Source organism: Indicator indicator, chromosome 3 (assembly GCF_027791375.1).
Source record: "Indicator indicator isolate 239-I01 chromosome 3, UM_Iind_1.1, whole genome shotgun sequence".
Classification (NCBI taxonomy): Eukaryota; Metazoa; Chordata; class Aves; order Piciformes; family Indicatoridae; genus Indicator; species Indicator indicator.
In genome coordinates, this window is record NC_072012.1 from 18,184,169 (window position 1) to 18,209,348 (window position 25,180).

The 25,180-nt window shown below is 41.9% G+C and overlaps 1 protein-coding gene across 1 annotated transcript in view; it reads left to right on the forward strand.

The window, feature by feature from the left end:
- The first annotated feature begins 19,691 nt into the window (after positions 1-19,691).
- ELAPOR2 (endosome-lysosome associated apoptosis and autophagy regulator family member 2) overlaps positions 19,692-25,180 on the forward strand; it is a 50,719-nt gene continuing 45,230 nt past the window's right edge. The window contains exon 1 of the mRNA XM_054399565.1: positions 19,692-19,748. The gene's annotated coding sequence lies outside the window, so the exon portion shown is untranslated. The remainder of the gene's footprint in view (positions 19,749-25,180) is intronic.

Here is a 25,180-nt window from a genome sequence, read left to right on the forward strand (position 1 = left end):
TTTTATAGCTGGCTTTGCCACAGTGTCATAAGGTGCTGTAAGACTAAAATACACTAGAATTATGAAGGTGTATGAGCAGTTCCAAGCTATAATAAACCTTGTATTCAGCCTGTCCTTGCATATATGGTCATGCTGGATATTTCCAGCTATACAAAGGAGTAAGGATGGGTGACAGACCTGAAGACTTTTATGATTTGGGTAGCACAAAAATACTGTGAAATCACTGAAAGTCACATTGCTATTAAACCTTTTCACCAGGGCATTTCAGCAGTGTTCAATGGGGATAGAACTTTCTCTCCTCCTCTTCATCCCTCTTGCCCCTGTTGTGTGATTCCCCTTGGAGGTGGTTCCTACCCCAGAGGGATTTCTTCATGTGGAGTGTGGTGTGAAGAAACAGGTCCCACCAATCCCTTTTCTTTTGCCCTCTAGAGATGTGGACAACCCTGTTTCAGACAGTGCAATCTTAATCTCTTGATGTTTCTGTGGTATAGAAGTTGCCTTAGACTGTGGTAAGGAAAGGAGGCTGTAGCATGGCAGGACTTCTGGTTTCTTAGTGGGTGCGCAGTACGTTCAACATCACAGAGTTACTGGTGATCCAGCCTTTTCCCTTTTGCACCTGAAGATTGTGTGTTCTCTGTGGATGCCAGTGCTGGAGGGTTGCTATAAATGTTTGAACAGCCTTCCCCATACTTGTCATTTTACAGATGATGCTGGTTGCAGCTGCATCTTGGTCCTCATATGTTCACATAAACTCCAGCTGACTTTAATGGCAATATATTCCCACTGAGAGACTCATAAGGAATGACATCCTTGAGGTGGGTGAGTGGGCATAGGAAGAACAAGCCCCTCCAGTGGTAGGATGCTGGAGCCTTGTCTTTGCTGAGGGTTGCTGGGATACAGAGCACCAAAGTGACAGATATAGGCAGCTGTTAATTACTGATTTACTGATTTCCCTGTCAGCAGATGACTGCCACTTTTTAGGGCAATCTGTTCTGCCTTTCTTTGTGGCTCCAGCTCTGTCAAAGACCAAGCTGAAATCTGGGCTGGGTGGCTTGTCTTCCTCAGATCTACCTTTATTTTTTTTTTTCCCTGTGTAGAGAACTTTCCTTTTAAAAGAGATTTTTCCTTCTCTCGTTTAATTTCTTTGTCCATGCTAGATTTATAGGTTCACAGAGCGAGGGTACCGCTGTCAGCTTTGTTCTGCTCACTTTGACTTGCTTAATATTGCAGAAATGTGGCAAATGCAGTCAGACAGAAAATAGCAAAACATGAGCTTCTTCTCCAGAAAAGCAGAGAACTCTTCCAGCCACTTAAGAAACAACACATTTTATCAAAGACTGTTTTTTTTCTGTTGAGAGATCGTAACTACATTTTTTTCTTACTAATTGATGGGAGTGCCAAATCTCTATAGTCAGGAGGACCTGTGGACTAAATCCCAGGTGCCCTTTTAGATCTTCATCCTTTAAAGCATGCAGCTTTCTTATGGCAGTGAAGAAAATTTGGTGTATTGTATGGTTTGGTCCTAAGAGAGTCCTTTTCTTTCCAGTTCACCTGCCTGAAATTGGTTGAAAAATAGTTACTGACTTAGTGGATTTGATTGGTGGTCTTTGTCTGAGTCAGTTAAAAGCTGATCTTCTCTGGAACCAGGTGTTTCACTGCTCAGCAAAAGCACTGGAAGCTGGAAGAAGTCCACTCCAGTGCATTGTGAGAATCAGTCTTCATTTTTTAACCAAAAGTGAAGAGAAAGCTAGAAAAGATAAGACTAGATGTTAGGAGTTGATCTGCTTGGAGGTTAAAGTATGTCTACCATTTCAGTGAAAAAGTGGGTTATTTATATGTAGAATGTCTAACAAGGGGATGTGGACAATACAGATTTTCTAAAATGGCTCAGTTCTAAAAGTTTACAAAAATCTGGTCACTTCCTATAAAATACATCAGGGAGCTAATGCTTTTCCAAGCAGCAAGTTTTCAACCAGAAACTCCCAGTTAGTTCCTGCCCATATACATTGAAGTTTTTGAACCAGAGCTTCTGCTATGTTGTAAGGCCAGACGTGGTGCACTTGGGTATGAAACTTGTGCTGTGGTCTGGAGCATCTTATCACAGCAGCAAGAGCCCTGAAGGTTCCTGAGGCCCAGGGAGAGCATCTTTCTGAGCCCTTTCATCACTGTATTCCCCGTTTGGGTAGGAGGAGAGGGTCTGTGTATTCTGGATCTATTGATGGAGTAAGAATACATTCTTTGAGGGGTGATCATTGTTTCTGGTAAATACTAAACACTTCCTTTCCTAAGTTTAAAACTGGTTATTTTCCCTATAGTTCTCTTGCTTCTGTTCCCAGAACACTTTATTTCCTTCCTTTCCCATATGTTGCCTCTTATCATTAAGCTTACAAATGTGCTGTGTTTGTGCTGAATATAATCCATTTAATAGAAAATGATTGCTGGAGGCTGCAGATCTTAACCAAACATTAGTCAAACCTAATTCAGCCATGCTGCCTATTGGCCTGCAGAAGCCTTCCCCCGTCTCCCCCCCTGCATTTCCCCTTTCCTTGCTGCACAAATCTTGAGAGTATCCTTAGTCATGTGCTAAAGCTTGTTTGGCCTGAGGAGTTAATCCTTTCTAAGACAAATTCTTTATTTCATGAAATCACAATCTAAATCCAGGAGAGTTTTCTTTAGAAACCCATGGTCTTCTGCTGAGGAAAGTACATTATTCACCCACAGACCACCAAACCCACTGTCATTAACATTTTCCTCATGTATCATAACCTTAATTTTGACCCATCTCTGTCTTCACTTTGGAAAATTAAATTGCTAAACTGCTGGAAATTTGATTCTCTCTCTAAAACAGGGAACACAGACTCCCCTGCCTAATCTTCCTAATCTAACCCCAACCTGAGCTCCAGTAGTTAAGAACTATTTTGCATTCCTGACTTTTACTGGAGTTCGATATAACTCTCTTTCTTTCCTGCATAAAGTTCTGCTCATGAAAAATATTTTTTTAGCTGTTTGGGCTCATATTCATTTCCATGAATTCACTTAGGTTCATCAGGACTTCTGGAGGAAGCTGTTCTTGAACATCCTTATAACAGAGAACTTTTTTTTCTTGGGATGAAAGGATTATGGTTTATGTGAACTGCAATACTGAATAATCAGACCATTTATAATAGGCAGAATTATGTGAGATCCTTCAAGGTAAAAGGACAAACATTGCTGGCATACAAGTATTAGAAAATCTTTGTACTTTTGTGATTACCCAATTACATCAGAAATACTCCTCTCTGAGCCACTTAGTTATGGTTGTGTTAAATCCATGAACTCCAGCCATGAGTAATTACAGGGCAAATACCCCAACTGTGTGGTCAGATATGCAACCGTCCTTCTCCTAGAGGGGCTCTATAGCCCTAGAGTCCTCTTTGTGACTCCAAATACAGCTCTTTGGGCTACTTCTCTTTTCAGCTATGTGTACAGCCTCACAGTTCACCTTGCCCAGCCCCACAAGTGTGCCTCCAAGTCTTCAAGCCCTCCTACCTGCTACACTGAGGCACAGCCTACAGTATCAGTTATGTCTGGTTTTCCCAAGTATGTTCTTTGCTTGTTGCCAAATGGCAGCAGAGATTTAGGTGTTTAGCTGCTAATTCATATTCTGCACTACACTGGGTGTCCTCAGATGGTTTACCTCTGTGGAAGCTCTGTTACAGCCCAGGACCCAGGTGGGTGAAACATCTGTGAGTGGAAATATCCTAAATTGTCTGGGTAGAAGGCTGTGCCTCACAGGCTGTGAGTTCTCACTAATCCAAAGGTGGGACCTCGTTTGGCAATGGGTTTCCCTTGGGCAAAGAAAGACAGCAAAAAGCTGCTTTCTGCTTCTGTCTACCATCACTGAACAAGATGTAGCTTATGATTTGAGTAGCATGTGGCTGGAGAAGAAAAAAGTAGTTAGAATTTGGTTATGGGCCTGGTAGCATCAATAGCACCATTTTTCCTTCCTTAAAAGTCATGTTGAGTGTTTAAGTGCAGTGGCCCTGTGCAAAAAAACGTTAGTGCTATTTCAAATTGTACAGTCTTGCTCTCTGTGCAGAATGCAGGAATGGCATTTAGTGGTCTGGTTACACCCACTTCTGTCTGCAAAATTTAGGTCCTGGCTCTTCAGCTTTTATCTCTTTGGGATTGCTTACAGTGAGAAGTGGCATGTGGATGTGTGGCTGTGGGCAAGATAAAGACATTGGTGCTTAGAAATTGCTTGTGGGCAGGGGATTGTGATGATGAGAATTGGCTGTCTGTCTGCAGCATGCCAGGCCTCAGTGCAGAGCTCTGGTGAATGGGCAACAATAAGAGAGGTCAAGGTGTGCATCATGGTGGTGGAACACTGGAACAGGTTGCCCAGGAGGTGGTTGAGGCCCTTTCCCTGGAGATATTCAAGGTAAGACTTGATGAAGCCCTGGGCAACCTGGTCTGTTTGGGGATGACCCTGCTGACTGTGGGAAGGTCGGACTAGATGACCTTTGCAGGTCCCTTCCAACCTGGACCATTCTATGATTATCTTCCAAGTGTGCACTTAGCACCACTTGCAGGCAATGAAGAACACTTTATTGTCCTTTCTGTGAGTAAAACAAGGACATCTCCCCATTGCAATGTTAAGGTTAGGTGAGGCACCTCCTAAACCCACAAGAGCAATGGTTTTGGTTGCACCTCCATGATATGCATTGTTGGGGTGTGCCTCTCCACCACGTAGCTTCTGCAAAGCGTTTCCCTGACATAAACGCAAAGATAATCCTGGGATTACACCTTCTCCTCCCCTCTACAGGGCTTCCGCTACCCACCTTTGCTGTCATGTGTTCCCCTGGTCTCCACAAGGTGAACATGACCCTTGCCATGGACAGGACTGGGACGTTCCCAAGGGATGCTCTTGCTTTACCATGCCTGAACCCATCTGCATCCCCTAGCAACTCTGCTTCCTGGCCACAGCTTTCACACCAAGCAAACAGCTGTGTTGCTCCACTAGCACAGGGAAAACATCCTAGCTCTTCTTCTGCTCTCCACTGGCCTGACTGCAGCATGCACTGCTGCTTGCTGATGGCTCTGCCATTCCTCATATGTGTTTTTATCCATAAGGGTCAATTAAATCACTAATGCCATCATCTGTCTGCTCGGGATGACTCCCAAGCACCTAACAGTTTACTGTATAATGGCACAGAGGCACTTAGATCTTTGAAACTCCCTCTGTGAATCACTGTAATGTATTTGCACAGCAAAAGGCATTTGAAATCAATGCAGCCCAAATCATGGCTATTGATTTAGCCCTCCTTTCTGTTTGACACTGTTTATACTTTTTAACAAGGACATGTTGGCTGTGCAGTTCATATTGTGCTGAATCATTGTTCATAAATCACCAGGTCTGGTTGTTTTTTTATTTTAATCTCCTGCTTGGTGGACTAGGGATAGCAGTGCTCTGGAGGCAGCTCAGCCTCAAAGAGATTGGTCACTCCTGGGCTTAATTTTGTTGTGATTTACTGCAGCATCACACAGGGAAAAGGAAAAAAACAAACAAACAAAAAAATCAAACACCAAACCAAACAAAAAAAAGAAAAAAAAAAAAAGAAAAAGGAAAGCAAACCCTCAAGCTCAGGCAGATGGCCTGTGCTGGTAATCCTTCATTGTAATGGCTCCTGACAGAGCAGCTGTGGTTCACTACAAGCCAGCATTTTCCATCAGAAACAACAGTTTTCCTGGGATATGAAACTTGGCTGTAGCAGTTTGCTTCACTTGAGAATCTCTTACGCAGAAGAACAACACAGAAGAGGGAACTACTCTTTTGGAAAGCAAAGCAACCTCATTCCCATCAAGATAATCTGCTGCCATGTGCTTATGTATCTGTTGGCATGTATTTCATCTCTGCTTGTGCTTATGTATTAAAAAGAGTCTCAGCCTTTAAATTTTGGTGTTGAAAAACTTTCATAAAGGCTGGAAGTAAAAGCCTACAAAAGCAAAACAGCTTCAGGTGGTCATAGATCTCCATAAAAGACCAATGTGGAAGCAATAGTCAACTAGGGAGTCTGAGGCTGCTAATGGAGGATTTGCTTTAGCGTTTTGTTCCTTCTCTTTGTGAATCCCATGGATGCACAGCTATTCTGTCTTTCTGCAGGAAACCCCCAGAAGTTTCACTGACTTTATCACTTCTCATGTTGGATTTTGCACTCCTGCTTGAGGTGTCAGGCAGGTAGAAAGGCTGTAACTGAGATTTATTTTGTTTGGTTGGTGTCTGCGTGTATGTGTGTATAAATAAAAAAAATGAAATCACACACTGGACACAGTTACCACTTAGAGAGTCAAATGACCGCCACCTGACAGAGGCAGAGGATTCAAAATTATTTCTCTCTCTCTCTGTGCCTAGCAGGGTGTAGTTGTATATTGATTTACTGTAGATGAGATGAGCAGACTAATTATGATTCATTATGAACACTGAATTATGGCATTAGGCAGAGAGTTGTTTACTGTATGACAAATTATGTGTAAATAGGATAGGATGCTGCATAAAGAAAGGCATGTGAAAAGGAGCAGGTTGAAAAGGCTTTGGACAGGAGTTATCAGCAAGATGAGTGAAATTCAGTGAATGTGTTGTTAGCTGGTCAAGAGCTCACAAGATGCTGAACTTCCAGCACAGTCGGAAAACTTTTGCTTAATGGAGACTGACTTAAGTATATATTGTGGTCTTTCCTCATCCCCATGCCTCAGCTGATGTTCCAGTTTTGGAGAGAGGTGTAGGTTTGCTGTTTTAATTTCAGGTGTGCTTTAAACTTTGCCTTTGGTGCTTTTTTTGGCTTGATTCTAGTGTTGGGGTGTTAGCTGCAATTCCTTCCCCAGCTCTAAGGCAAAGACGTGGAACCTAGCTGCATGCCACTGATGACTGTGGAACAACACAGTGAGCCTGTACACTCAGTTCTATAAATTCCTGTTTGATTAGGAGTTTCTTCTGCTTTTGGCTCAGAATTAAGGCGAAAATGCCTGATAAGCCCAGGGGGAGTCAAATGCAAATTCTGCAGCCCCAGGAAAAAAAATATCACACCTCTTTTAGCTCTGCATGCAATCAAGCCTGTGCAACTCTTTCCGCACTCTGTTGTGACAGTCAGCACGGTCTTGTTTCTATTTCAAGCCTTGACTGATTGAACTTCTGTTTGCTGGCTTTTGGCTCTGTTCCTTCATGCTACCTGAAGAGGAGCCGAGGGAGCCAACAGCTTTCCTGAGTTATTGTTACTGCCTGGGGCAGATCTGAGCAGCTTGGCTGACCCGTACAAGGCGTGAGCAGTGATCCTGAGGAGTAGCTAAGGGACAAGATGGGGAGTCTGGTTTCTGCTCTTTGCTGGAAAGATGAGGCTGTTCTTGTTTGGCAGAAACACAAGGCTAGGAAAATTCTCATCAGCATCTCCAGTCTGAAGAGGGCTGTCACTGGCCCAGGAAAAAGATTGAAAATGGATTTTTTTGCTGCTCTGCTTGCTGAAGACTCTCTCTGTCAAAATCTTTTGTGGCTTTTTCCCATGGGAGTTTTGCACAGAAATAGGAAGTGGAAATAATGAAAGGAGGAAATGTGATTACATGGAGCTTGTGGGGAAGTATTAATGCAGCTGTTTTAAGTGGAGCTTTAGGTCACAGTCAATAAAGGAAAGGGAAGGCCCTTTGGTTGGTTCTGGTTTGCCATGTGGGTCTGAATGCCTTTCAGCTTTCACCCAAGTTATTATTTCTACCCTACTGTATTTCTGAGGCACCTGTATCCCCTTTGGTTTTCCAAAAACCTGTACTTGTCTCAGGCCAGGTTAAAGTGGTCTGCTGGAAATCACCTGAATTCAGCAGCACGTGTTTCACTTGAAGTGTAATTTTCATCTTACTGGAGTCACAGGTTGTCTCCATGTGGTGGAGGTGAAGCACACACTGAAGCCCTCTGGATACAGAGAACAGTTGCATTGCCTCTGTGACGTATTTCACTCTCAATGTCCATCAGGATGTTTTCCATCCAGCTTTACACACTTTAGGGGCTCAGATACTCAGGCAGTCTGAGTCCCTGTGTAGTGGTAATTGGAGTCAAATTTGTGTGTGTACATATTTGCTGGGATTCCACAGAGACAGAGGCTGCAGGAGAAACTAGAAAGTGTGAGGCTGGAGTAGTGCAGGGTGAGCAGAATAAATTTGTAATCAACAGAAAGGAACAGATGGCTTTGGTTGTAATGCCTATATTTATATTAAATGTTAATATTCCTTCTGGAGCACCAGCACTCCATTGATACGTACCATAACATAAAGGCATCTGGGGAGAGGGGATAAGGTAAATGGGTTTGTCAGATCCTGGGAACAAAGCTGGCCCTGGATTTTGCAGTAAGGTTTCTGTGGGTGTTAGCAAGTTAGCAAGGCAGGAGTTAGCTACAACCCTCCTTCAGGGCAACGTGGGCATTGCCTTGACATGCCCATGCTATAGACCATGAACCATGATAGCACATGGAAAGGAGCAGTATTTGTGCCCAGTACCTTGACTGCAGTGAGATACTGCATTATGAAAGTAGCACTTTGTCAGATATTTTTTTTTAATTCCAAGATAGGGAAAGACATGAAGCTCCTGCTCTGTCATCCTTGTTGTCTGTCTCCTCGGAGGTCATTCCAATCTTCTCTGGCTTCCTTCTAGAATCTCCTTTCATTGATCCATGGTGGGATTTACTGGCATGCTTAGAGTTGCTTTCTGATTCATTCTGTGAATGCAATCAATCACCATCAGCACACAGGTGGAAGATGAAAGTCAATTCTGCAGCACCTAATTAGCTGTCATTGCTGGAAAGGTTTGGAAGCACAGAGATGAACAGTTGCAGGCTGCACAATCAGAGGAACTCATGGAGCAGCAGAGAGATACACCAAATTTCACCTGAGCCTTGTGTGTTACCTTTAATGACCTTTTGTCTTTCCATTAAAAAATAAACAAGAAGTTCAAGTCTCTGTGGGTATAAATCAGTGTAGCTCTGCTGCAGGTGGTGGAGCTGTACCAAACTTTTTCAGCCAGAGAGGGATGGAGCCCGTAGGTTAAATGATAACAGAATTATCCTTGGGTGAGTTTTTGTGTGTGTATGAAAATGCACATGCAGGTGTGTACGTGCCCACACACTAGTTAAAGGTGACTGATCTTTTTGTTTGTTTGTTTCTGGTGCACTTTGGAGGCCATTCCTAGTCAACAGTTGTAAAAGAAATGTCATCAGATTGTTAACACACCTCTGACTTGTTAGCCACATGAAAGACTCACTGAGTAATACTCCTTTGAGTCCCCTGATATGCATATATTAGAAATCTATCTGATAGAAAGCACAGGACAAAAATGATTAATAGCAGGTTGCAGTGCTCCTTTATTACAACAAATTAATTGATCACGTCTAGCAGATTTCCCTCCCATCGGAAGTTCTGGTATTGAATATGTCTCTCACTTCTCGTCTATCCTTGCTGTTGGAAACATGCCAGACAGTTTTATACCATCATTTAAATTTATTTGTGACCTGAGAAAGTTTTGTCACCCTTGAGACAGTTAACTTTCAGCTAAAAAGTTTGGTGACATTGTAGGAGATACAGGGATGGATGTTATGAAAACTTTTCTGACGAGAAGGTGAAACTCTTCAATCCAGGCCAGTGGCAGCAGGTCCCACCTGAGGGCTGTGTTGAAATGCTTTGCCTCGTCCTTGAACCACTCCTGTTTGACTGGTATCCTATTCTGAACAAAACATACTCCAAAGGCATTAACTTGCATTGCTTTTCATAGTCCTGTGTAGTGGAATCTAAAAGCAGGGAGTATTCCTTCAGCCTAGAGAGAAGACTTCTATCAGGTGATGAGAGGGATATGTTGGTGGAGAAATGGAGTGGAAAACTTCTGCTGTTTTTTGTGCTGTATTATTTGACAGCTTATGCTCTCTTTCTAGTAGGTGTTTGTCAGTTCTCATGTATGGAATATCTATTAGAGCTACTGTAACAGGTTATTAAGCTTCTGTTTTAACAAGCTTTATTCTTACAGAACTCTCCTCTCTGAGTCTCCTGTAACTGGCCTATTACAGAGTCTTAAATGTAAAGAAAATAAGTGCCTCAAGCCTTTCATTCCTCTGAAGTATGCAGATAGTGGGCAAGATGCTGTGGAATTACATTAGTTAATTTAGATTTGTTTTGTGGTTGCTCTTTTCCTGTACAGTAGGAAGTATTTACTGTTTAAGAACTCAGCTTCTGGATTCTACTCCCGACTTGTCTCATAATTTGCTTTATGTAAAGACACTCAAAAATGGTCTGGCTCCCAAAATACTCTGCAGAGAAGTATATTATTTCTGGCTATGTAAAATGAGATTATACTTGTAGGGCAAGTGCTTAAAGACTTCTTTGAGACTCCACAGCAAATTGATCAAGAAGGATTTCTACCTCTGGTCCATACTAACCTGCCTATGTATTATAGAAGAGCCCTAGTTCTCCTATTTGCTAAAGGATTTGACCTCTCCAGGTATTTTTTACAAGGTGCCAGTTACTACTTCCATTTCATCTGCCTTATCTGAGATGTGTCCACAGCCCTCATTCCCACATCTCCAAATTGCCCATCAAGTTAGGGGGTTGGAGGGGAGTGGAGCAGGGTAGGAAGGTTTAACTCCTACTTTCTCCTTTAGGAAAAAAGTGCCTTAGGGCTTAAGTTACCATGCAAATATGCATCATCTTGTCTGAATTTCCTGATGATGATTTTTCTGCAAATTGCTTATGTAAAGCAGGGTGGGGAAAGCATTAAAGCAGGAGTCAACGTGTCACCAAAGCTGCAGTTGAAACACAGATTTTATTCTTTAACTCTCTACTTTTTATGGCCTGATTGGCATTAAAAAGGCTCTTTTGATGAAGATTTGTAAAATTTTGTTTCTATGAACTGGAATATACATTTGGAAATCCTGTTGAATGGATCCTGTTGAGTGGATCCTATGGAGATGTGTATCCCTAAAGACTGTTGTAATTTCCGTATTCATTAAACTGTTTGGTGGTACCTGAGAGACACCTAAACCCTTGCATAACACAGCTTTGAAAGCTGAGAGAGGAGATATCAGGATCAAGGCACACTTTTGCCATCAGTTTAACCCAGTCTAAATCTGTGTGTCCATTAGGTCTGCAATTAGGTCCATTCTGCTCTTTGTTTTTTTTCCACTCTCCATATTTCTACCTTTGCCATCCATTGCCACTTTCTCCTCTTTGTCTACATCAGTGCTCACACAGTATGGGATGGACTGGGTCAGGGAGCTGTTCTGGCTGAAAACTAGTGAAAAAAGGTAATTTTGTGATGGAGCATATTTCTCTAAGCTATATTGCTAACACAAGGGAAAAAAAAAAAAAAAAGGTTGGGGGGCAGGCAAACTGCCCAATATCCCTTATTAACTTATGAAACCATCACTGGAGATGCCTCAGCGCATATAGTTTGTCTTACCTAAAATAATCTTTCTGAGGAGCATTTTACACCATCCTGTAGAATTTTTTATTTGGCATCTCTACCCATGAAAGTCAATGAGATGATCTTAAAAGGCAGAAAGGTCTTTGCTTTCTCTAGAGTTTTACTTGCAAGGATGCCAATGCCCATTGCCTGTTATTTATTGCCAATGTTGAGAAGTGCATGAGCTGGTTGATTGTGGCTCATTCTGGGGTTCTTTGAAGTCAATGGATATCTTTTATTGACTTATCTGGATAACAGATGAAGCTCTGGATGAAAAAGCCACTGTTTTACTAATGACTACATGTCTCTGTAGGTTGCAAAAATAGATAATCTCACACATTTTCAAAGATTTCTAGGGTAGGGCTGCACATAGCTTGTTTGTGAAGTTTTATTTAAAAGAAAAATAAATTTCTTCTAGTCAAAGGGCTGTTTGGTGACCTGACCTTTTCAGACTGAAAATGGTCACTCATCAGATAAATAAGATGATAAGAAAAACTCTCTTAGACATTGTGGGACTGCTGCTGAAAGGGATTTGGCAAAGGCTGAAGAAATGTCAGAGAGAAAAAGTGCACTGTTTCTGCTGAAAGATGATTGTATCTGACCCTGTCTGATGCCCAGTGAGGCTGCTGAAATCTTCCACTTATTTCAGCCACAGTGAGGGTGGCTGAAGGCCAGAAGACACTGCACAGAACAGCCCTGAAGTTTCATACAGGTGATTTGTTACCTGGGAATGCAAAGTCTGTAACATGCTATATAGTAAATGTATAATATAGCAAATAAAGTTTCTCGGAAGGACACCCTTTGGTGCCAGCCACGCTTTCTGAATCTGTTTATATGTTGAAATGGTACCTTTTGGGCTGTGCTTTTCAACTAATAAATCCTCCCTCCTTATGTATTTCTCCTAGCTCTTGCGCTCAGCTTCCTTGGTGACGGTAACTGCTGCCTGATGAATGGTCTGTGCACATTAGCATCATTTTATTTAGCTGATAACCATGAGCTCTACCCTGTGAAGCTGCACATCATCCACCACTGGGGGTTTTCTAAAGAGGTTAGGCAAGATTCTGTCAGGAGTGGTTTAGAGATAGAGGGCAAGTTGGACTAAATGCCTTCTGAAATACCCTTCTGGCGCTGCTATCTCTTTAGAACTGTGCCATGATAATGACAACACATTATTTCTATGACAAGCATCTCTGGGGGGCTCAGTTAAGAGGTGAGTCCCTCTTGCACTCGGAGCTATTCAGGGGCTGCAGCAATGCATTCAAAATTGAAATGGCAGCCCTGTATGCTACAGCTGGGTGAAGAGGTACAAATGGAAGAACTTGTCCCACATAACCTCAGATGCTTGTGTGGAAATGTTTGTACAAGCTAGGCTAGATAGCTCCCCTAGCTCTGGAGTGAGAAATGTGCTCTGCTCTGAATATCTGAGATGTGCTGGAAGCACCTCCTCTCTCTGCTGACCATCATCCTATGCTGCAATATATTGACCAAGGCCAAAGGAAGTCCTTTGACCTGGTTGATATGAGAGCTCAGGACCTTTCTTATCTCCACTATGACACATTCAAACACTTTTCTGTCTCCACTGTGACACATTCAAACACTTTTCTATCAGCTGTTTGTTTCTGATAATTGATAAAGGTTGCCTCTGTCCTCCTTCTGCTGACAGACATGCTCATGGCTCTCTGCACTTACCCTGTCATTCTGCAGGTATCTGTCCACTGCAGGTCACTCCACAAACTGGCCTAAGACTAGAGATTTTAACGCATCTGGGTTAGAATCTTGGGAATTAATGTTTGAACATGTTATATAAAAATTTACCTAAAATTTAATTAATTCTGATTATTCACAAATATTGATGATATATTTTGCTGAATTTTGGCTTTCATTCAGTAAACCTCTTCAATTAATCTTTAATTTGTAGATGGCTTTGGCACTGTTTCAACCTCAGGTTCTGGTAGTTGAAACCTGGTGCTTGATTTAGTCTCAAGATGCAAACAGCCTGATTTTTCAGAAAGTCTGAATATATGCAGCTGCTTTGTGGAGTTCTGAGTAATGCAATTAGGGCTGGGTTTATCTCTCACTGCCAAAAAACCCGCAAATGAATTAGGACTCTGGAAAGAGAAATGTGACAGAATACACATAAATGTCTTCAGGAATTTGGGGATTTAGGAATACAGATGGAAATAATTGAAAGCCTAGATCAACTTTTCAGCTGAAAAGCAGTAATATAATTTGAAAAAGGAGATTAAAGAGGAACATATTCATGTTGAGAAGAAGAGCTGGGTGTTATGTCTGAATGAATGATGTGATGGAGCCCTGCTGATGAACGAGTCTGCTGCTCACTCATGGGCTGGGGATGACAGGAGCAAAGAGGGGAAGCAGGGATATTTACTGATGCCAGAGGATATAATTAGAAATACTCAGTGCAGTATAAGAGGAGGATGGGCTGGAAGCCCAAAACTAATAACAAATGAGATCTTGCATCTTCTCTTTCAAAGCCTATATTAGAAGCGACTGATAGACATCTCTTGAAAGCACTGGAGTAGTCTCCAAGTGTTGAAAGCATTGTCCCTGAGTGTGATTATGCTACTGAGGCCAGATATGGGGAAATAGCTGTGCACAGAGACTGTTGTGTTCTACATCTGCCATCTTTTGGAATATCATGTCTTAGTGTACCAGGGAAATGCAAATGTTGTCTCCTTTTCAGTGTTATTAGTCTGGAGGGATCTTGAGAGTGCTCAGCAGTGTTTGACTCCTTATCCCTTCCTGTATTCATTCTTTTCTTAAAGAAGATTTTATTTGTGTGTTGGTCTTCTCTATTTTTTTAATTTTTTTTTTTTGTAAATACACAGATAATCCTGGTTGCACATGTAAATATAGATAGCACAGAGGTCTGTAAAGATTATGGATGTCCCTTTTGGCAAGCAATATCTTTTAATAGCATTGCATGCAGTTAATCGGGTTAAGCAAAAGTAGCAGTGGAGCAAGCGGTGCAAGTTCAGGGAAGGAATAAATGACAGACCTCCTGGGAGTTTTTGTGTTAGTAATACTGTGGTGGGGTAGGGTAGAAACTTGTTTTCTGTTTGGTTCTTTTTGTGTGTTTGTTTTTTTCTTTTCTCCTCAGTGATGTCTGTGTTTGGAAAACATGGACATAGCAAGCTGTTAAATTGCAAGAGACTCTTGCTATCACATTTCATAACAGAGGCTTGTGCCCTCTCTGCCTTTCAGTTGTAGTTAAGTGGGAAGGGCTACAGGCCATCTCTCATTTAGGTGAAAGGAAGGAGTGAAAAGATTAGTCCAGAAAGATTAGAAAAGCATTAAATTGGTGTTGCCCTTTGGCATGGAAAAGGAGGAGCTACAGGAGGTCATCTAGGAGAAAGCTCTCCAGTGAATGGAGAGAAAACTGATACTTTCAGAGTTTCAGAAATGCCTTGAAATAGGCATGCCCTTTAAGACAATAAAAGTTGTGCCTAGAAATGCATGTGTCTGTTGGCTGTTGTAAAGGACCAGGAGATGATTAGCTCAAGTCTACACTGGAGACATCTAACACTACGTGCACTGGGTCTGGGGACCTGGGCAAGGAGGAGCACTCATTGTCACTTAGTCAAGCCAAGGATTGCTTGAGAAGAGGGGCAGTGAAGTTGGAGGACAGACTGAGTGGGGATGTGCCTCACTGAAGTCTTGCTCACCCAGCTCATGGTGGGTTGGAAGCTGGAGAAGTGCTGCAGGGTGGAGGTGCAGCTGCCCCCAGGGAGCCAGGAAGTGTCTGCTGGAGTTCCGCACAGGTTGCGTGCGAGGGTGGCAGACCCACACCATCAATCCCATAGCACACTGGAGAAATTTGTTTGTTTTCTCCCCCTGGCAGAGCTGTGACCAGTGCACCATATCTTTGATGTCATGTATCTGTGCAAGGATATCTTTTCTGTACATGGTGTCCTTCAAAGAGAGTGTACATACGTCAGAGAGTTTCTTATAACACCTTTGCACAGTAGTGCAGATGTTATTTCACCAGTTCTCCAAGAACAATAAAGCAGAATTCAGCACAGGGTAAAACAAACACATTTGCCTATTTTTAGTATCATTTTTCAGGTTACTATTAACCCTTCATTTGAAATTTAGAGGTGAGGACTACATGTTGATTCTGAGCAGCATCAATTTTTCCATTTAGAAAACTGCCTTTTTTTTTTTTAAAGCTTAAGCCTGTATGGGATGTTATTATTTTTTTTTCCTGAGAGACACTTTCCTATGGAAACCCACTCTCTGCATCTGAAATTCAAACCAGCTTTGCCAAAGGCTAGGAATTATGAATAATAAAATAGGAAAAGTTATAGGAAGTAACAGCTGAGCTGGGGAGGGGCATGTTTAGAACATTAAGGCCAAGCCCAGAAAAATAATAAAACAGAGTAATAATTACAGTTAAAGTTAAAACAGGCCCATGGCCAAATTTAAAGATACTATATGTCTGGATGATAGTAGGCAAAAAACATTGAAAACAGAAACAAAGTAATAGCTGGCAACAGATAACGTCTGGCAATGGATTTGCCATGAAATTACTTTCGGAGAACTGATGGGTGAACAAATTTCTTCATCAGAGAAGAGAAAAAATCCCAACATAATGCAAAGGCATTTTTCAGTGAAAAGCAAAGGTGTTCTAAGTGTCCCACAGTGCTGACGAAGCTTCTCTGTCAACCTTCTAAATTTGGAAGTTCAAGTTGTTGAGGCAGATTAGAAGTGCTGAGCCTGGTAAGCCAGTGTTAATGGGTGATTTCCAGGCATGCTTCCAGCTTGTAGGGATGGGCCTGAGCTATGCTGGGTATGGCTGCTAAACCAGCTTCAGATGAACCAGAGTCTGTACAGTTATATCTACCCACAGTAAGTAGCCAGGCTGGTTAATTTAAAGCTGGCCAGTGGTGGCCAAAGTGGTGTGCTGCGGTCATGCCTATGGTGCAGTGTGGTTATACAAGTGGGATACAATTGGGCTTCTAGTGGTTGTTTCTAGCTAAAACTATAGTATAGAGGAGAAGAACTCTAGAATTAGCACAGCAGCGTGTTGTATAGTACAGGCAAAGCAAGGAAAAGCAGAGGTAGAGCTGAACTTGCCTAGGGACATGAGAAATAACAAGAAGGTTGTCTTCAGGTACATAGCGCAACAAAGGAAGATGAAAGAATCTCTACCCACCCACCCCCAATAGATGAATTTATGAGACTTGGATACAACTGACATGGAGAAAGCTAAGGTACTCAATCACTATTTTTTGTCTTGATCTACACCAGCAACATCTCCAACCACAATGCCCAAGTGCCAGAAGGTAAAGTCAGGGACTGGGAGTGTGAAGAACCACCCACTGTAGGAGAAGATCGGGTTTGAGACCATCTGAGGGACCTGAAGGTATAGAATTTCATGTGACTTGATGAGATGCATCTGTGAGTCCTGAGGAAACTGGCAGGTGAAGTGGCTAAGCCACTATCCATCATATTTGAGAAGTCTTGAGAGACTGATGAAGTTCTCAGTGACTAGAAAAGGGGAAAAATAACCCCCATTTTTAAAAGGGTATAAAAGAAGACCTCAGGGAAATATGGGACAGTCATTCTTACCTCACCTGGCAAGATCATAGAGCAGATCCTTCTGGAAACTATGCTAAGGCACATTGAAACTAAGAAGGTGATTTGTGACAGCCAAGATGGCTTCAATAAGGGCAAATTGTGCCTGAAAAATGTGATGGCCTTTAACAATAAGGTTAAAGCATTGGTGGACAAGGGAAGGGCAACTAATGTCATCTACCTGGATTTGTGCAAAGCATTTGGTACTGCCCCCCACACAACATCCTTGTCACTAAGTTGTAGAGACATGTTTTTGACAGGTTGACCTGTTGGTGGATAATGAATTGTCTGGATAATCACACTCAAAGAGTTATGGTCAATGGCTCAATATCCAGATGTTTTGGTACTGTGTGATGTGTTCCTCCCAGATGCACCACTTCTGAGACCCCCTTGGGCTGCAGAGGGATTGCATGCTGGCTAGACATCCCTGAATTGTATTTTGAGAGCACAGCTCTGACAGCAGTGTGGATTATTGGCACCAAACTGCTCTCTATAATAGAAAATTGATCTGAACATGAGTCAGCATCAGAACATTTCAATATCCTTCTCTTTGTTTAACTCTGTTCTTGCGTATTTAATTTACTGGATAATTTTTTTGTCTTATGTGATATGAACTATGAGATGGATCTGTTACAATGTATTATTTATGTATTCTAGTTGCCTCATGGGGAGATTTCATACCAAGATGATTAAAGACCTTTTTTTTTTTTTCTTTTCCTTGAAGATTGTAAAATGAGATGAAAGGGGGAAAATGCAGATTTTAATTGAGTATATTTGTAGAGTTGAAAGTGTGGTCTATTGTATTTCATGTCTGGCTCTGAATTTGATAGCATGTTCTCATGCCTCAATTTATTTTTGAGACAAATAGTTTCCCATTGTGCTGTAAGTTATGTTTGTAAACCATAGGTTGAGCCATAAAGACATTTCTTGAATCTTGAAAATATTAATTCCAAAGAAGTCAAAATATTATTTACACTTGGATGCAAAATACCCAAGGTTTAAAAGATATTAGATAGAATTTTATTAACATCCCAATATCTCTGGAGAGCTATGGCAAGAGTAGGAGACATATTAAACTCAACATTGTTTGTTTTTCTTTAAGTAAATAAAGAGAATTAGAAATCTTCTCTATTTATGAAGTCAGTTGAATATTTGCAAGGATTAACTAATCCATACCAGAGCCAGCATGGACTGACCTTACTCCCCTGATTGCCCTTCTGCTCCATTATGAACAATGTCAGGACTGCAAGAGGTCATAGAAGGAGCAGGAATAAACTGCCCCCAAAATATTCCTTGTATGCACAAAGCACCTCTTCCTGAGGGGTAGCATCGCCTGGGTTGAGCCTGTGGCTAAAGCTCTGATCTTGTTTTCCTCAGTTGCACTGTTTTAGTGTTAGTTTTATGAACTATGCAGGGTCATGCAGTGTTGGAGTTGGGATTCCCCTGAGGAAATGGAGAAGTCTTCATCCAAACAAGTGGCTGGTCTTCTGCTGTGGGCAACAGGGAGAAAGCAGTGTTTCTAGGATGTGTGTTATCTCCTTGTGCTCTCTGTAGCAGACGTCTAAAGCAGACATGTAGTCAGTGACTTCCCTTTGGACTGTGAAGGGAGCTGGGGGTGACCTTACCCATGTAAAGACATCTCACTGAGGTTGCCATATGTGTCATTTTAATACGGATCTGTTTCCTCTGAAGAAAGTTATGCACCGATTCTATCAGCTTCGTTCAGTCTGTCTTGATACCAGTCTGGTTCAAAAACAAGGTGTTGCTGAGGTTTCTTTTAATAGTAAAATTCTAGGCTATGAATTTGGAAACAAAGCTACAAAGGCAGAACTAAAAATGTAACTAGATGTGAGACTAGGTTGTATGTGGGATCTGAATCAATATTATTAATGAGATAAATAGCTAATAATCTTTCCTAGCTAATGATTGGACATTTCTTACTGCTTTTCACTTAGACTTCTTGGGGCTTATCTCAGTCGCAGAGAACAGGGGGCTGACATCCCCTCACACCATCATTCTGACTTGAGGAATTCCTCAGAGCTGACCTTGGATGGTATTTTTAGATATTGCAATACAGGTGTTATGTCCCCTTGTTTTTCTGGGCTTCTTCTGAAATTTATGAAGAAAAGGCACTTGCAGAAGGTGAATAATTCCATCCATCTTAGACATCCAACCTAACATGGGATGACTTGCGCTCTGGGTATGGCTTGCTCCTTTGACCAGCCTGACTGGCTGCTGTAGGTCAGGTACCATGACAGACAGAAGTGTGGCTGTTCTAAGAGACTGGGAAAAAAAATTAGTGGAATCTATGTCCTTTCTCTCAAGTGTATTTGCAAATCCCACCCTCTGCCTTATCATACGTGCTGCACAGCATCCATTGTGCTTTGTGCTTTCTCTGTGATGATACATGGTGATGATCAAAGCAGTGAGAGTGGTGCACTGTATGTTCCACGCCAGCTACTTCCTTTCTGGTTTAATTATAACTGAGTTTGCTAATACCAGTCTTGATTAATGAGCTTAATATGCAAATGTTGTGATGAAACTGAAACTCTTTGTAATTGCTTGCAGACAGATTACCACTTCGAGTACACAGAGTGCGACAGCAGTGGCTCCAGATGGAGGGTGGCTGTCCCAAATCCTTCGGTGGAGTGCTCTGGACTACCTGATCCGGTGAAAGGGAAGGAATGCAGTATGTTGACACTTTTCATTTTACAGATTCTTGCTAGCTGTTTGTATGGCTTCTTAGCTCTGTCACTGATGTCCTGAGTATCCCTGAGTTAGTCCCTCCTCTCTAATCCTTCTTCTTGTCTCTTGGAGCTGAGGAGCAGGGATTGTTTTGGCAGCATAGTTGTAGAGCTCAGTATCTGCAACAGGTACCCTTGTATGCTACTTCACAGAGAAGGCACATCTTGTATGACATCCCTTGGAGATGTGGTTGCTTGTCTTGAGCTGCCATACTTCTAAGTTTTGCAGCTTTCATTTGTTTTCACTAAAATGGTGACCAGAAGTGGCCAAATGATATTTGCATAGTGTCCACATTCTTGTTACCTGCATTACAATGGCATCCTGGCTTGTCTTAGAAATGCTGTGTCCAGCAGGAGTAGGGAGGTGATTGTCCCCTTGTACTTGGCACTGGTGAGGCCACACCTCAAGTACTCTGTCCAGTTTTGGGCACCTCAATACAAGAGAAATGTGGAAGTGCTGGAGCCAGTGCAGAGGAGGAAAATGAACCTGTTGAAGGGCCTGGAGAATAAATCTTAGGAAGAGTGGCTGTTTAGTTTGAAAAAGAGGAAGCTGAGGGGAGACCTCATCACTCTCTACAACTACCTGGAAGGATGTTGCAGAGAGGCTGGTGCTGGTCTCTTCTCACAGGTAATTAGTGATAGAACAAGATGGAATGGTCTGAAGCTGCAACTGGGTAGGTTTACACTGGACATTAGGACAAATGTTCTCCTGGAAATAGTGGTCATGCATTGGAGTGTGCTGCCTGGGGAGCTGGTTGAGTCACCAGCCCTGCATACGTTTAAAGGTGGTTTGTATGTGGTGCTTGGGGATATGGTTTAGGGGTGACCCTTGTAGAGTAGAATTATAGGTTGGACTTGGGTCTTTTCCAACCAGAGTATTTCTGTGATTAATTAGTTAATTAATAAACTGAATACTACATGTCTTGTTTCCCTGAGTCATTTTCAGAATGAAGGTTTTGCATTTTAATTATCTGTGTATTTATCTGTAACAGCTTTTTGTGTTCTCATCTCACTTGATCTTGCCTTTTTTTTTTTTTAATGTTAAAACACTTCTTTGCACCTTTGAACTACTGCTCTGCTAACAGACTTGAACTATTCCCTCAGTGGTTTGTAGCTTCCCAGGCTGAGTGCCTTTTCCCATCACACTTCCTTGCTCTAGCAATTCTCTTCACAGAGGATCTTACCCACGCTTTACTTTCTCAGCATTTTGTACCAGGGGATATAAATTATTGTATCTGACAAACAGGATGAACAATGGCATCATCCTTTCAGTTGGAGAGGAGAGATTTACTCACTTCTGACTTTCCTCCCATAAAGGTTTATTGTTCATTTCTTTATGACATATGTTCCACTGTGACACACATAAATGTTTTCTGTAGCAGTGTTGACCACTGGAAGATTTCCGATTGCTTGCAAGCATCATTTGAGAAGTTGCCTGTGTCATTCCTGGTATTTGGGTTTAGTTGCTGAGGTTTGAAATGTGAGATCTCTGTATATCCTGAGGATGTACATTTTAGGTATAGACATATAAAGCTAGGAAGCACCTCAGGTGATCCCATAATTCACCCCCAGCCCAAGTAGCAATAGCAGCAAGGACTGTCATTCATTGCTGATATTTAGCTGGGCTGTTTTCAGGGACCTTCAGTGATGAAAAACACACAAGCACTCCATATATTTGTCCATTTATTTTGTTTTTTATTTTTTCATCCTGCTACAACTTTTCCTGTGGTTGAATATCACATGTTGTACTTCAAGCCTGTTGCTTTTTGCTGCTTGCACTCTAAGGGAGAAGAATGTGTTATCCCTTCTGCTGTACAACCACTTTCAGTATACTCTGAAGTACATAGGTAGAACTCTTTTTTCCCCCCTTATATACACTAGTTCTTAAATCTTGTGATAAATGATTTAAGGTCCAACAATATTATACAACATGACATTCTCCTTGACTTTCTGCTACAGATATAGACAAATGGGGCACTTCCCTCTTCATCTCTTCTTATTTGTGTGCCTGTCTGGTTGTAAATCAGTTTCATCAGAAATGCAGCTGGTTTATAACAATAGATGAATCTCAGGCTTCTTCAGATCTTCCCCCCCTGCTAGACAAGGACAAAAGTTTACCCAGTAAATTGGCTGTGATAGTATACGTTTAAATACAGGCTTCTGCTTAATACACTGGAAAACTCATTTCTTTAGATGCCTTTCCTCCTTGTAGTGTTGCAGTTAAGTCCCCTGGCAATTGAGCTGGTTTGAGAAACAATTGGATATGTGGTGGTTTGTTGGTGTGGTGTTCTTTTTTTTTTTTTTTTTTGTTATCTGTAGTAGATTATCTGGCTTCAGGAGCTGTCTGGCTATGTTCTGATGGCAAAAGTAATTTTAGGTTTCTCATCTCTTAGTCTTTTACCTTTTACTTTAAGAAGAATCATTCTTTCAGGCTGAAAATGTAAAAATGTCAACAGCAGTCAGTCACTGCAGGGATGTGTAGGGAAACACCCTTCTTGTCCAGCTTGGCTAATGTGGTGGCTTTTACTGCAAAATATTTGAACCAGTTTAGAATTTTGATGATAGACCATTCTTCAGTGTATGAGAAACACTGGCTGCTTTTGAATATGATGTACCCTCCAGCTCTTTAGAGTTTGTGCATGTGGGCCCCTTGTTGGTGATGAGTTGTATTGAAAATGCTGACAGACAGACATCTCCTTGCTGACTTGTCATGTTCTCTGAGCTGCTGGCTTCTCCTGTCAGACAACACAGCAGATGGACCAAGGATACCTTATACTAAAAGCAAAATTTTCTGCAGCCTGAGAAAAATGAAACTTTCTGTATTTGAGGCTGCTATAGCTCATGTGTAAAGATTGAGATTTGTTCTACCAGCTTGGCCAAGGATTGCATATAGATAGAATGATAGAATGATAGAATGATAGAATGGCTCCATAGAATGGAGCCTGTCCCAGTGCTCCATCACCCTCACAGTAGTTTCTCCTTATGTTGAGGTGGAACTTCCTGTGTTCTAGCTTATATCCATTATTCCTTGTCCTATTACTGGGTGACACTAAAAAGAGCCTGGCACCTTCCTCTTGACACTCACCCCTCAGATATTTATAGACATTAATAAGATCCCCTCTCAGCCTTCTCTTCTCTTCTTAAGACTAAACAGTCCCAGTTTTCTCAGTCTTTATAGGAGAGATGTTCAAGCTCCCTAATCATTCTCACAGCTCTTTGTCGGACCCTCTCCAGTAGATTCTTGCCTTTCTTGAATTGGCCAACCCCAAACTGGATACAGTTTACACCACATTACACCTCACCAGGTAATTAGTATCTCCTTGAGATGCCTTCCTTTTCTCATAGGCCTAGTGATATGTTATGCCAAGGCTTATCAAGAAATACCCTAACTATGACATATCCTTTGAGATGAGGCTTTGTGGACATTTTGCAAATTTATTCAGATTCTCCTACACCTTGTAGATCCTACCCTATGCCAGCACATACTGACATTGGGGCTTATCTTGACATTTGGTAGAGTCCTGGATTCCCTGAGGTACATCTTTCAGCCCTTGTGTCTGGGGAACTGGGGACCACAGAACAATTATCCTAGACAGGAAGATTTCCATCTTTGTTATCTTCAGAGATTTTGGTTGGTATTTGCTAGTCCTGAGACATAACCGATCCAACTTTTTAAGAGCAGAAACTCTTAAAAAAAAGGATTACGGTTGCATAGCAGCATGAGATCTTAGGGCTCTTTTTTTGTCTCCTTGAGGTTGTTGAAGCCCTCAGTGATCCTTGGTGGCAGTTAGGACACAATGGATATGGAATAATTTGTTTGAGAATTTTTTGTGTTTTTTTGTGAACACATCTGCCACCACTTCAAACTTCCTGAAGAACTGTTTGCAGATGTTTTCATCTATTCAGAAATGCCTGCTACTTGAGCATATCTACTGCTGATCTTTACTGCTCCCTGAAAACAGAAGTGACTTGCAGGCTGTCACTAATTTTGGGTCCTGAAAATACTGTGCCAACCTCTCCCAATTCCAGATGCTCAGCAGTCATTCTCTTTAATTTGTGCTTGAACCAGGAATTAGAAAAATTGTGTAACAATACATTCAAGTTTCCCAGTCATCTCTATAAATATGTCTAGGCTGTGGTCTCCAGTAGAGTCAAAAGACACTTGAGATTGCTAAAAAGGTCAGGTGCTTCCCATATCTGGAGCAATCTAACTGTGGCACCAGAGCTCAGTGAGTGACTCGAGATGTGGTCATTTGCAGGATGTTGTGTTTCACTGCTTGTCATTTGAACGAACCTGTTTACTGTTAGGTTTGGTCTCTCTGTGCTCTGCTGGATTTTGAAGTGCATGCTGACCTGTAAAGCACAGCTGACTGTGACCTGCTGAGTGTAGCTGCCAGCATTCCCTGAAATGGCTGCAATTTCCAAAACATGTTGGGATTTGGCTCTTTTTTTGAGTCTTCAAAAGCATAATCAGCAAAGTGTACTTGCAGAGAAGACAGGGTCCTCTGAGAAATAAACAGTCATGGAATTCAGAGTAGAAAGTATATTTTCACTGCTTTATGACCTAGATATTAGAAGAAGGGTATTTTTTGGCTTTATCTTACCATGAGCACAGAGCAGCATGATGATGCACCTTCCCCTCCTGGTACCTTCCTCTCCAGATATCTTTCATCCAAGTGGGAGGTGGGAAGAAGGAAGGAACCTCACATGATAGATGTTTGTGATGCTGTAGCAGGTCCTGCTTTGCAGTGGTGCCAGATACAGCAGGGAAGGTGCAGGATCAGCTCTGCAGCACAGTATCTTGCTTGCAACACACTGGGGCAAATAGTCCTTTCTATACTTCCCTCTCCTCTCTTCTGATCTCCTTGCCCTGTGGGTCTGCAGCCATCACCACTTTCAGACCTCACATCAGGGTGTCAGCCTGCATTTGGCATTCTGCACAGTATTGGTACTTTAATGCTTTCACTGTGAAGCATGGCCATGCCAGACTACTGACCACCTCTCTCAGGCTTCTGCTTGTTTAGAGATGTGTCATATTTTTGGTGCTGCAACATCACGATTGCAAGGTATCCTGCAAAGAGACCGATTAAAAATGCAAGATCTTGGCTAGGAAAAGACAATATTGATTACACCTAAAGCTACTCTGTGTAGCTCTCATCTGCTTCCCATTTAAAATGTCCCCTCCAGGCATCCTCCCAGTACCATTTTGGAGGTAGGGTGCATACATGGAGGCAAGGAGTGTTGCACTGATGGAGGTGTTGGGCCAAGAGCATACCTCATCAAAATCCAGACTCTGAATCACTCAATTACATCTTGACAGTTGGGAATGTGCTTAACTAATTTGGTTTAATTCCTTGTTAATTACCACGGATCTCAC